We start from the raw sequence: 12,208 nt of genomic DNA on the forward strand, positions 1-12,208 counted from the left end.
GCCTCTGACTTTGTCCCTGCCTCCCTCTCGGCCACTTCTTCCTTACGATCACCTCCACTCAGCTCTCAACAGCTTCCCAACACATACCACCCCGTCATGCCACCCTCCATAAACCCTCACGTGTCCCACATCACTGTAACGCTCAGCGGCTCCCCCTGGCCCAGCACACGGCACACTTGTAACACACAAGTGGCTGTCTTTTGAGAGGCGTTGTAAAGAGATGCAGCCCCAATAAAGCACTGTTACCAGACCCAGTATTGCTCCCACAACTAAGAAGCAACCGATTTGAAGACGGGTTGACTTAATGCTCACAGTTCTTCCCATGGGAGGGCTACGAAAATGGGGGAGCAATGACAAAATCCCATGTGCACCCACCCTGGGACCCGGCAATCAATCCCTCTTATGAGTCTGTCCTAAACACGGGCTGGCCAGTATGTGACATGTGTGGGGCGGTAGAGACGCTGCAGAGCACCGGCCGGTACACACACACACAAACACACAGCTGAGCGACCACGCACTCCCAGGCCGGGACATGCCGCACAGCCACCAAAGGGACGCATCCATATAACACACGACTCTACAATTCTGGGGAAGTAGAATTCCCATAAGCTAAGCGGTATTTGAATTGTATTAGACAGAATGATACTGAGAAGAGAAGACTCCCTTACGACATGAGTAATCTACTCCGGATTTCTCTTGAAAGAAACATTTTCTGAAACATCAAGTTTTAAAGGCAAAGCATAACTATGTTCAGCCAAACACCTTACTGACTAAATATGAGAAAAGGACTCCTGAAAGTGTCCCAAATGAAAATACTTCCCTGCTCTAGGCACTCACTAGTTCTCAGATCAGGTCGGCCAGGGTGCTAGCAAACCCCTACTCGTCCTGTCATACTTACAGCCAGGGCAACACCCCAGAGCGGCCGTTTCGCTCGTGCAACACACACACCAGTCCACGAATCACCTACAGAATCTAAATCTGTGGAACAGTGAAGCGTCTCCACTCACCGTCACGCACCAGAACCAAACGGTCTGGCTGGTGCGAATGCTGACTGTCACCGAGTCCCCGTCACCGTGCCACCCCTAGCCTACTACTGTCCGTGCTCTTTTTGAAGCACAGGCTGCAGCGCCTTTTTCGGGCAGGGACTTGGGTCTGGCTCTGTGCCCAGAGCTAGGGCTACGACGCAGGATTAGACGGGTGGGTGGACTGGCGTGGAGAGGTGTGACCGCCAGCCTGAGGGAAGAACAATGGGGGCAAGAGGAGAGCTGATGCCGCCCAGAAGAGTCCACGAGCGACTCGGCAGGAACAGTCTGTGTGGCGGGTCTGAGAGGATTAGCTGGGCTTTGGCACGCAAAGAACAGAGAATATTCTACACCAAAGTCACGGCATATGCAGCGTAGTCAGGCTGCAGTAAGAGGCGGGAGGGATGGTAGGAGCTGAAGTGGAAACATCAGCACTGACTTCGGTGCCAAAGAAAAAGAGTACATGAAAACTGAAACCGAAGAGGGGAAATCTGTGACAAAATGTTAATTCTGCTCACTAAATTGAAAATCTGCTTTTCACTAATACATATTCATAAACACCGGCTTATGTTCCACAAAACAGAATTTAAAATCGCACAAACATCACACAAAAACACTGGGATGCACAGGGAAAATAGAAAACATGTTTCTAAATCATATAGAGGAATGCATGAATACATAGCATTTGGTTTCAAATCCTATCTTTCAACAACAAAAAAATCCCACTAAATCTCCTTTATAAGTCCAATCATAAAACAAGTTTTCATATTTATTTATATTATTTCTACAAACTAGAAATACTCATTGTGTGATTGCTCAAATCTTGGTTATATTTAAGAGTTGACGCTACCCAATAAATCTCTTTTTCATTTTATCATTAAAAAGCAAAGACATATTTTGGATTCTAATGTGAAGCTGATATTACCAAAGTTGTTTTGTTTAGAAAAAAATTGAACTAAATATACAAAGGCAGAACATTAGCTGTATGCCAGGGCCTCCACCTACGATATCTGGTTTAATCCTCACAGCAACCCTTTGAACAACTAATTTGTCTCCAGTCATAGAGGAAGTAAGTGGACGAGACCCAGGGGGTTCTAATGGCCTCCCTGGGATACCTTGCTGGAGCACAAAGGATGGAACAAATTTACATAGAGCTAAACTTTTTAATTAAATCATATTTTTCCCATTTCTGAACATGAAAAAACTAATATGGGATAACATTTAAAATTGAAATTAAAGAACTGTCTTCCAACAGCACTGCCCTTGGAGACACCGATAGCTCAGGTCGGGATCTCACAGCCCGTCCAATGGCCGCAGAGCACTGAGCCCGTGTGACCCCAGGTGGGTCCCGGCAGGTACAGCTCACAGGCCTTGGGAGGCCTCTGAAAATCCCACAGCAGCACTGAAACAGGCATCATAAATTAATGCTGTCGACACATTCCTTTACTAAAAAAGCCAGAATAACATAATCAATGTCAGGAAAAATAGGAAGATACATATCTATCAAACCTGAAGCATTGGTGCTTTAATATCTTTAGGTAAAATTCAAAAGATAAATGGATAAAGTGACCATTTTAGAAACCAAATGTCAGGAAACCTCAAATAGTAAACTGGTCAATCAGGTTCATTTATTCATATTCTTCCTCATTCCACGAAGGATTTGCGCACTGCTCATTTTTGCACTCTTTTAGGCACTTAGCTCAGAAAAAACGAAAGAAAAGAAACACTGAATTCTTACTTGGAGCAACGACTGGTTGCAGTGGGGGGAAAGGAGGGGAACTCCATTTTTCTGGTATATCAGCTCTGAGTGTGCTCTCTGAACACACCCCCGGCCGTCAGCAGGGCCTGAGGCCCTCCAGGCAGAGCAGGGCCTTGCCTCCCCAGCCACCCAGACACACATCTGAGTGTCTGTCACCCACTCACCCACCTGGAAACACCAACCTAGTCCACTTACTTCCACCAGCAAACCAACCATGCAACGAGCTGTCCATAAGTCTGCAAATTGAAAAGATCTACGCAGGAGTTGTTTCCTTGTCTAAAAATAACACTCAAAAACTAGGAGTAGATGAGTCAAGACTAGGACAATAGAACCATCGGTTTTTAGAGAACGTGAGACACTTGTGTCTTATTAGTTATATCACAAGACAGGCTCTGCCTTCAGGAAACCTTTCAGCAATCAACACACCCCCGTGCCTGAAACTATGCTGCGGTTCATTGAAAGATCTGACCTGAGATCCTAACTAACAACCTTCAAGTGTTTAATATTGTTTCAGTCTGCACATGGATTAGTCTTACAATCAAAGCAAATGGGGAGAAGATGCGTAGAAAGTTAAAACTGCCCAGAAAATTTCTGGTTCACACACAAATCAACCAAAGGGAGCCTGAGGTTCCAATGAGCAGCAGGGCTTCCAGAAGAAGGGCGGCGGGCTAGGGAGCCAGCCAGACACCAGCACAGGCGCGTCACTCCTGAGCCTGGACCCATCGGACACCTGCAGTCCTCTCCCCCAGTCGCGATGGACGCAGAAAACAACGTGTGTGGCCTGCTGAGAGAAACCGGAGGGGGCTGGGAGCATCTGTGTGGGACATGGAGAAACTCGCTACAGTTCCTTCATCGTATGTAATTACGGGGAGAAAAAAGCATGAAAGACAGCATTAAATACTGACATTGGTCAAAACTGCCAAAGAAAAGGACTTTTAAAAATTCAGCTTGAAGCCATCTTTAGTTATCCTGTAGCGACATGTTACCTGTTTGCTGCGGCACCCAGGTGGGGTGCTATGTGCACACGTGCAGACTGACCATTAGCGTGACAGGAGAAAGCGACTCCGATCTTTTCTTATTTCAACTTCTCTACACATTTCCCACAAGGGTTACTAGAAGCCACCTCTCTTTCCTCAAAACCCCAATTCCAATCTGCCTCTCATCTTTTCCAGAGGCTCAGTATGTGTGCAAATTCGAAAATCAGGGTCAAGAAATCTTAATATATATTTTTTTAAGAAACTGGGATGCCTTCTCCTAACAGCTACTTTTATAAAGCAGAAAGCATTCAAGGTTAAAAGCGTGGGAGAGAATGTCTCTCTCAGAACCTCTGTCAATCCTGCAGTAAAATGTTAACAGGTGGCCAAATTACACCTTGGGATGGTAACAAGAAATCCCACAAAATAACTGGGTTTCTCTATTTCTAGTCTACATAGAAAGTAGGCAATCAATTAATTCACACAGTAAATAAAGCAATTCATCCTTTTCAAAATCCACACTTACAATTTCCTCAGTGGTTTGGGTCAGCTTGTGTGGAATGATGATGGAGTAAGTGTGACGCGATACACCAACCAAACACAGTGTAACACAAAGACATGAAAATACATCAACAAGGCTGCAAAATCCAACTGTTTAAGGCCTTTTCCTACCAGAAGACATTGTCAAAATTCTCCCCAGGTGCTTTTTACATGAGGAAAAATCAGAAGTTTCATGGGTAAGCTGAAGCCGCATGTACCCGCCGATTCTGCCTGAGACCACAGATAGACCAGGAGCCTCCCTTATAAGCTCAGCACAAACCTTCCAGTTAGGGGAAGCTTGATTGCTTTCTTCTGTCGTCTCAAATTCTAACAGTTCGAAATAAGAACTGGCTGCTGCCAAAAGGAAAGGTGGCTGAAACCACAGCAAAGAGCCACAGCCTGGGCCAGACATCAGCTCCAAGGACAAGAGGCTCCTCGGGGCTCAGGAGTGGCAGAGGGGACGGAACGATGACACAGTATTCACGCACCACTTCTGATAAGCGCCAGGGTAAAGCATGCTTGCCTTCAATAATTCAGTGCTATTTCTTTGTTATATGAATGACCACTACTGATGTTTGTAAATCAGAAACAGTAAAATAAACATTTAAAAGCCAGGTTTATCCAAGCATACCTTCTATAACTAACAAAGCTGTCCAAAATTATTTATAAAAATCAATCTTCATTTCTAATTCACTAAAAGAACGCACACTTTAAAGGAATTTTACTGTGAGGTCTTCTGTAATTTCATACACTATATCTGCTATGTCATTCATCCACTTATTCTGACTGGGGACTTAAGTCTCATTGCTTGTGTGGGAATGACGAGAGACTTTAAGCCAGGACTAACACTCGGTGGCAGAGGAAAAACAGGGACACATCAGAATTTCTACCCAAAAGAACAATTAGACATCCCTTCATCAAAATACCTATGTCAGCAGATTTACTGAATACCTTACGTACAGATGCATGTCTATGGAGATTTTTCAAAGACTTGAAGCATATTTTTAAAAATTCTAAAGTCATTTAGACATCCTTTCTATAACTGCTAAAAGAAAGAAAAGTCATACAAGTAAACTATTTGACAATCTTGATTTAAAGTTCAAGTTCTGGCATGAGTTACATCAATCTCACAAATTAAAATGAGTCCAAGAATAGTAAACATGTCTTCTCATCTCCTTCACTTAAACACATATGACAATCTGGTTGTTTATTTTAAATTCAAATCAAATGCTACTATTCAAATTTACATGCTTCTGTTTTAACTGGAATGGACTAGGAGATAGATATGTAATTGTAGCACTGAATTAATTACACATGTTCTGTATACTATGCGAAATCAATCCAGCTTTATTCTACTATTAAAAAAAAGAAACTATATGAGACTGTGAAGTCAGAGTTAAAAGCCCTTCAAATTACAGAACTGACAGGAATCCAAACATCTACAGGGATTCAGAAGTCACATCATGTTTGAAATTTTACTGTGAATTTTTTGATTTTCAAGGAATAGGTTTATATATTTCTAAGAGCTTAATTTTATTCTCACACAGACAGTAAATATCTCAAGAGTTATGAGAATTAAGACAGAGACATTTACCAACTTAAAATCTACTTGTTTTCTTCTTTTACTCCCTTATTTGTATACAATGAAGAATAGTACATAATCAGGTACTAAAAAACATTAGCACTTTTTTCCTAAATGTAATCATTTATTTCTACTGGATTTTTTTTCCTTTCAAAGATTTTTATTGGGGACTTGGGGGGATGGGAACAGTGCTGGGGAATTGGGGGAAGGGGAACAGACAAGTTGCTGTCATTTTGTTCTTCAGTCTAGCTGTGGAGGATGTTGCTTCACTGGCCCAAGTTGGCACCATCATTGCACTCTTCCCAGGCGAGGCAGATTAGTCACCGGCTTCTGGATGGCCGCTCACGCTGGCTGCTGGCCGCTCATGTTGGCTGCCGGCCACACACAGTAGCCCATGGCAACCCACTGCCACAGGGGCTGCAGCCTATGCCGTCGCCGGCGACTCATGGGCAGCCCAGCTCCAGGTTGAGCTGTTGTTCAGCATCTTAGCTGTGGAGGGCAATGTCACTGGCCCTCATAAGTGGAATCCGAACCAGGGCCCTCTGGCGTCCCAAGCCAGTTCTTAACCATCGCGCCACTCGGCCAGCCCTCTACTGGATTTTGAGACCAAGACTTCGGCACATCCCCTTTTATGCTTGTTTGTCATTCAGTAACTATAATCACACAATAATACATCACAGCCAGGAGAAGGACATGGCATCTAGCAATGGCTCTATCTTACACAATTATAGTACAACATCACAGCCAGGAGGTCACCATCATCCTTCCTGTCTTTCAGCTATCCATGCATCATCCATCCATCATCCATCCATCCATGCATCATCCATCCATCCATCATCCATCATCCATCCCTCCATCCATCATCCGTCCATCCGTCCATCCATCCACCATCCATCCATCAATCACCCATCATCCATCCATCCATCATCCGTCCATCATCCATCCATTTATCCGTCCATCCATCATCCATCCACCCATCATCCATCACTGCATCAGGTCAGCTGCGGCAAGCAGAGCAAGCAAAAATGAACCATGTCCGCAGGACAGCATTTGATTTAAGGAAGAAGCAGCAGCGAGGATGTGGGGTAATAATGTAGGCTCTGTAGATATTGTTTTAAGGATGTACAAGAGAAAAAGAGAGAGAGAAATGTAAAAACACTTTCAACTGTGAATACTAACAAAGCATTATGGTACGCAAAAGTCTCAGCAAAAAAAAATAAACAAACGACAGTGAAACAGAAACAAAGAGATGCTCTAGGCCTCATGTGCCCCCCTTCAGCTGTATGGGGCAGGGGGTGGCGAGGTGGGTAAGAAAAGCAACTGGGGCAGCAGGAAGCTGGAAGAGGGAGTGTCAGCCACTCAGACACTAAGCCAGGGCACCACTCACCCAGCACGTCCCCCTCCCAGCCTCCCAGTCTCGTAAGCACGCCAGGGTCAGGCTCCTGCCAGTGCCCGTCTGATGACTGGAAACTAAGGTCTAAAGGGCGTGGCTGGCTCTCCAAGCATGAGAGCCAGGAAGGGTCTCAGATGGGAACCTGCCTCACCAGGTGGGCATGCAATGCACCTAAACAGCCAGGCCATCACGTATCAGACTGGTACCAGGAAAGCAGCCCCCCATGTGACAGTGGCACCCACTCAGCGGCTGAGAGCTGCCGGATGGCACTGACACTAGTCACAAGGCCGTTTATTTTCTGACAAGGTCAGTGACACTCCAGTAATTTTTCTCGGCAATCTCCAAAGTAAGTATCACAACTCTGTGCTACTTCAGTTTAAAATATTCTTCCTGTTAACAAGCTTTAATATCCAAACTCAGCAGAAGAAAAGCTATTAAAGCTGTGTCTCCACGTGGGAAGAATGCTTTTATTCTACAGGCTATTTACATAAGAGGAGACCTGGGTAAATCGACTACGCATTTTAACCTCAAGCCATTTAAAAACAAATATTGCCATCCGCAGCTAGACTTCTGCTTATGAATTTATTGTGCTACTCTCATGAGTTCGAAAATAGTTCATATCCTGGACAGATCTGATAAATAGCTCGAGCAAATAATCTTTCATAACTTGAAAAGGGCAAAAAATTAAATATCTCAAACTCCAGTTTTATCCTTTTTCACCATATAATAGCTAGCAATCTTGTTTTTGGCATTTGTCCATCACACACCATTTAAATAAAGCATGGTACTCCGTGGAGACGGACGGCATGGCAGTAACCAAAGTCACGTTTTTGAAGAACGATGACAAGTCCACAACGTGCCCCTTCGTGAGGGTACACCTAACAGACACGCACATCCACACACATTCAAGATTCAGAAAATCACCAGGTGTTGTAACGGTTATCACGAGTTAGTGGGACTGCAGGTGACTTCTTTCATCTCCAAAGCTTGAAATGTTCTACAATGAGTGTGCGTTCTTCTCATACCAGAAAAATTATGTTTTTAAAACCTGTCTGTCTAGCTACAACAGAAGTAGTAAAGAAAAACCCAACTGCAGGTTCATTAAAAATAAAGGTAAATAAATAATAAAGGTAAGGGGATCTTCACTAAGTGACTGAACAAACAAAAGCATTTCAGCTCAAGGTGAACTACAATTTAACAAATGAAACAGACAGCACGAAGAACACTGTCCTGTTAGTATTTCCACATCTGTCCTTTGTGTGGTCATCACTAACTCTCAAGTGTAGACCCCAGGCACAAAAAGAGTTCTTTTAAAAAGGAAAGTCCTGCTGGGGATACACAGGGTGCACTCACGCTGTGCCGCTGTGACGTTGCTTCCATACTGGCATCCGCATGTCCCATGTCCCGCTGTAACCCATTCCAAAGGCACCAGGTACCCAACTGCGGGGCTCATGGGGTGCCCACTATGAGTAATCATAAACCCGCCTTTCACAAAGCATGCAGAGCATGAAACTGGATTTTTCTGCATAGCGAGGTCAACAGACCCTAGGAACATTTTAATCTTCATCAATAAAGTTTTTGTTTTAAAATAAGATTGATTTAAACAACTATTACCTGAGTAAATGTACGAAATGCTCTAATGGCATAATTTTTTGGAAAATGAAGGTCTACCTTTCCTTTTTCTATATGTAGTCGTGAGTCTAGAAAACTTTAAAATCTTAATTCATATCTTCCTGAATAGATGATTTTCCTGGATTAAAAAAAAATGAGTATGTATTACTTTTATTTTTTAAAACCTACCAACAGACTGTGACTAACACGAGTATTATAGATTTGTGTTGGTACCAGCTCTAAGGTCTTGAGTTGCACGTCTTGTCCTACTCGTGTCTGTGTCTCTAGCACCTAGCACAGTACCTGGAACATAGCGAACGTCTAATACATGTTGGCCAAGTGAACAGATGAATCAATAAAGGCTTGTTTGCTTGTTGTAACCCCTACACAAGGCTGGGCTAGCTCCTTAAAATGTTACCTACTCTAAGAAAACCCCACCAAAATAAATGGCTTCCTTGAAATAAATTACAGGATTTTTGTAACAGTTAAGAAAAATAAATGAAGAAAATTCAGTGACAGGGAGAAAGATCACGAGAAAACATGTAAATAAAACGTGTTAAAAGGAAAAATATTTCCATGCAAAGACAACTACTGAAACTGTTTGTGTAAGAGCCATGCCCCACCCAATTCCAAAACAGCACGGGGTGACTCAGTCGTCAAGGCGCTGCAGGATCATTAAGAGCATCATTAAGAGCGAAAGAGAACAGTTACTGGCAGGGAGACGGAAGGGCACTTGCAGCCACTTCGCTGGGGCAGAGCACAAGCAGCCAGCACTGATTCTGGCTGCAAGGTCCCTGGCGCTGGAGAGAGAGGAGTGCTCCACTGCGCTGCACAGGAGTTTCCATGTTCTGATTTCACAAACTTAGTTTTGAACGCATCATTCCTTCCCCCTCCTCCACCGTGCAAACACTCGCATCTCAGGGGCCGTGTTTATATTTATGCCCAGCTGGTGCTGCCCGGAATGCGAGAGCAGTCCCAGCACATCTACTCCTCAGCCCTGGGTCCACAGGAAGTCACGAGCTGGGTGCAACCTCCTGTCACTCTCCTCAGAGCTCCTTCCAGATGGGACACTCTGCCCTACTGGGCTGTGATGCTTCCATCCGGAATGTGCCCTATTTCTCAATTGTGCGCCTTTATCTTGCTGTTCCCCCGGAGTATGAGGTTGTGCCCCTCTACTCTTAAATGTCCACAAGTGTGTCTCTAGGCACCCCTCACCGCTGCCCACCTCCCGCCCTCTCTTCTGACCCACCACGGCATTAGCACTCACGTAGGGGCCAACACACCCAGCCTCTAGCTACACGTGAGGGCATGATGACCTCTTACACTTCCACATATAGTGGGTCCTCAGATCTGTAAATGCTGGAAGGAAATTCATCTGAGGCAGCATTGTCATGGAAACTAAAAAAGATAATGATTAACAAAACATAAAAAGCAAAGGACCACAAGTAGCATATTCTAAAATCATGCTAGGATAGACTGTATCTAATATAACACCAACCAATCTATAGGCTAGATTGCTCCGACAGACATGGTAAGTATGTATTGATGCCTTGAACAGAAAGTAAGAGTTGAGCATAACTCACAGAAAAACACACATTGAGCCTGTTTCTATCTGTGAAGCAGGATTTCTAGTGTTATTCAAGAAGAATTTGGTTAGCCAATATATCATAGTATCAATGTTTATAGTAACATTAGGTTTAAGGTAAAAATATTTACCTAGTAACTTTTTTTCATTCAGAAGTCCACCTCGTTCATTAAACATTCTTTACAATGTAAACGTCTCCAAATTTAAATTGGAACAATGATTTTTAAAAGTTGTAACAGTTTTAATTGGAATTCCATAAGCAAGGAGGTACTTACCACTTGCTTTATACTGCATCTGATCACCTTTTTCACTTCTTTATTTTTAAAAGAAATTCAACACCTATAATACTTTTAACAGTATTATTGTGATATCTCACATAAAATTCACTCATTGAAACTATACGATTTAATGATTTTTAGTGTATCCACAAGGCCTGTGATATTATTCAAGGTTAAAAGTGACAATGTAATCATAAAAATTTACAGAAAAGATAAGAGGTTCACTAGACCCAACAAGAACACCAAATTGCTGAGTCAGTTTTTCATAGTTGGTTCTTCACAGGATTCGGGTCTATATTTTATAAATATATTATTATACTTAATATAATTTAATGTGACATGTTAATTTAATGTAAATATATTACATATATTTTCAATTCATGTATTTATTTACAGTTCAGTCCTAGCTCTATATCATCCCACCTTGAAATGAATAGTCATCGAAAACACAAGTTTGTATTACTAAAACCAGAGCAGACAAGATGATGGATGCATATATCCTAACTTGCAATCCATTGTTTAGTTTAAACTAAAACACAGATATTTACTGCTTTATGTTTAGCAGCCTTGGGACCTTCTGTTAGAACTTAATGAAGCGGTTAGACCTCATAACACAGAGTAGTGCAATGCTCAGTTCTCGCTTTCCCTCTTTGAACTACCTACGGCAGCAGCAGGTACAAACGCGAAACCCAAAGAGCACCCATGTCCCCTTCGCACCACGAGGAGGACTCTGACATCGCGCCAGGATCCAAGTGCTAAAGCTGCAACTATAAACTGTGGTTCCTGCTTTAGGTACACCAACTATTTTCTTACAAGTCTTCACAAAATTTCATTAAAGTGTAAGTCAATGATTAACACTCAGAACAAAAGCAAATATTTGCCCTTCCTTTACAGGGTATTCTTCTCTTTTGTTCATCTGGTTCTTAGCCTACACATATTAAATTTTGGTTACAGTTCAGTGCTCCTGAACTTCCCAGAGCAACTATGAGAAGAAGAAAGCTCTCCCCAAAGAAGAGCTTGTGCGCCATAGTAGAGAACAGCATTAAATCTCAATCATCAAAATATCACAGTAATAAAAGAACCATTGTCAAAACAGTTGAGTAATGGGGCCAGTCGAGTGGCGTGTGGGTTAAGAGCTGGCTTGGGACGCCAGAGGGACCCAGTTCGGATCCCACATATGAGGGCCAGTGACACTATCCTCTACAGCTAAGATGCTGAACAACAAGTTCAACCTAGAGCTGGGCTGCCATGAGTTGCCGGCGACGGCACAGACTGCAGCCCCTGCTGCAGTGGGTTGCCATGGGCTACCGTGTGTAGCCAGCAGCCAGTATGAGCGACCAGCAGCCACCGTGAGCGGCCGTCCAGAAGCCGGCGACTGATCTGCCTCACCAGGGAAGAGCGCAATGATGGTACCAACTTGGGCCAGTGAAGCAACGTCCTCCACAACTAGACTGAAGAACAAAA

General features: G+C 43.4%; 1 protein-coding gene across 6 annotated transcripts in view; it reads right to left on the reverse strand.

Moving 5' to 3' along the window:
• ESYT2 (extended synaptotagmin 2) overlaps positions 1-12,208 on the reverse strand; it is a 65,507-nt gene that overhangs the window by 50,326 nt on the left and 2,973 nt on the right. The window contains exon 1 of one of the 6 annotated variants that reach the window (XM_019659107.1): positions 1,008-1,092. The exons of the other annotated variants lie outside the window; for them this stretch is intronic. The gene's annotated coding sequence lies outside the window, so the exon portion shown is untranslated. Of the gene's footprint in view, positions 1-1,007; positions 1,093-12,208 lie in introns of those variants that run through there. 6 annotated transcript variants of the gene reach the window in all.

The sequence above is a fragment of the Hipposideros armiger genome, unplaced genomic scaffold (genome assembly GCF_001890085.2).
Source record: "Hipposideros armiger isolate ML-2016 unplaced genomic scaffold, ASM189008v1 scaffold_295, whole genome shotgun sequence".
Classification (NCBI taxonomy): Eukaryota; Metazoa; Chordata; class Mammalia; order Chiroptera; family Hipposideridae; genus Hipposideros; species Hipposideros armiger.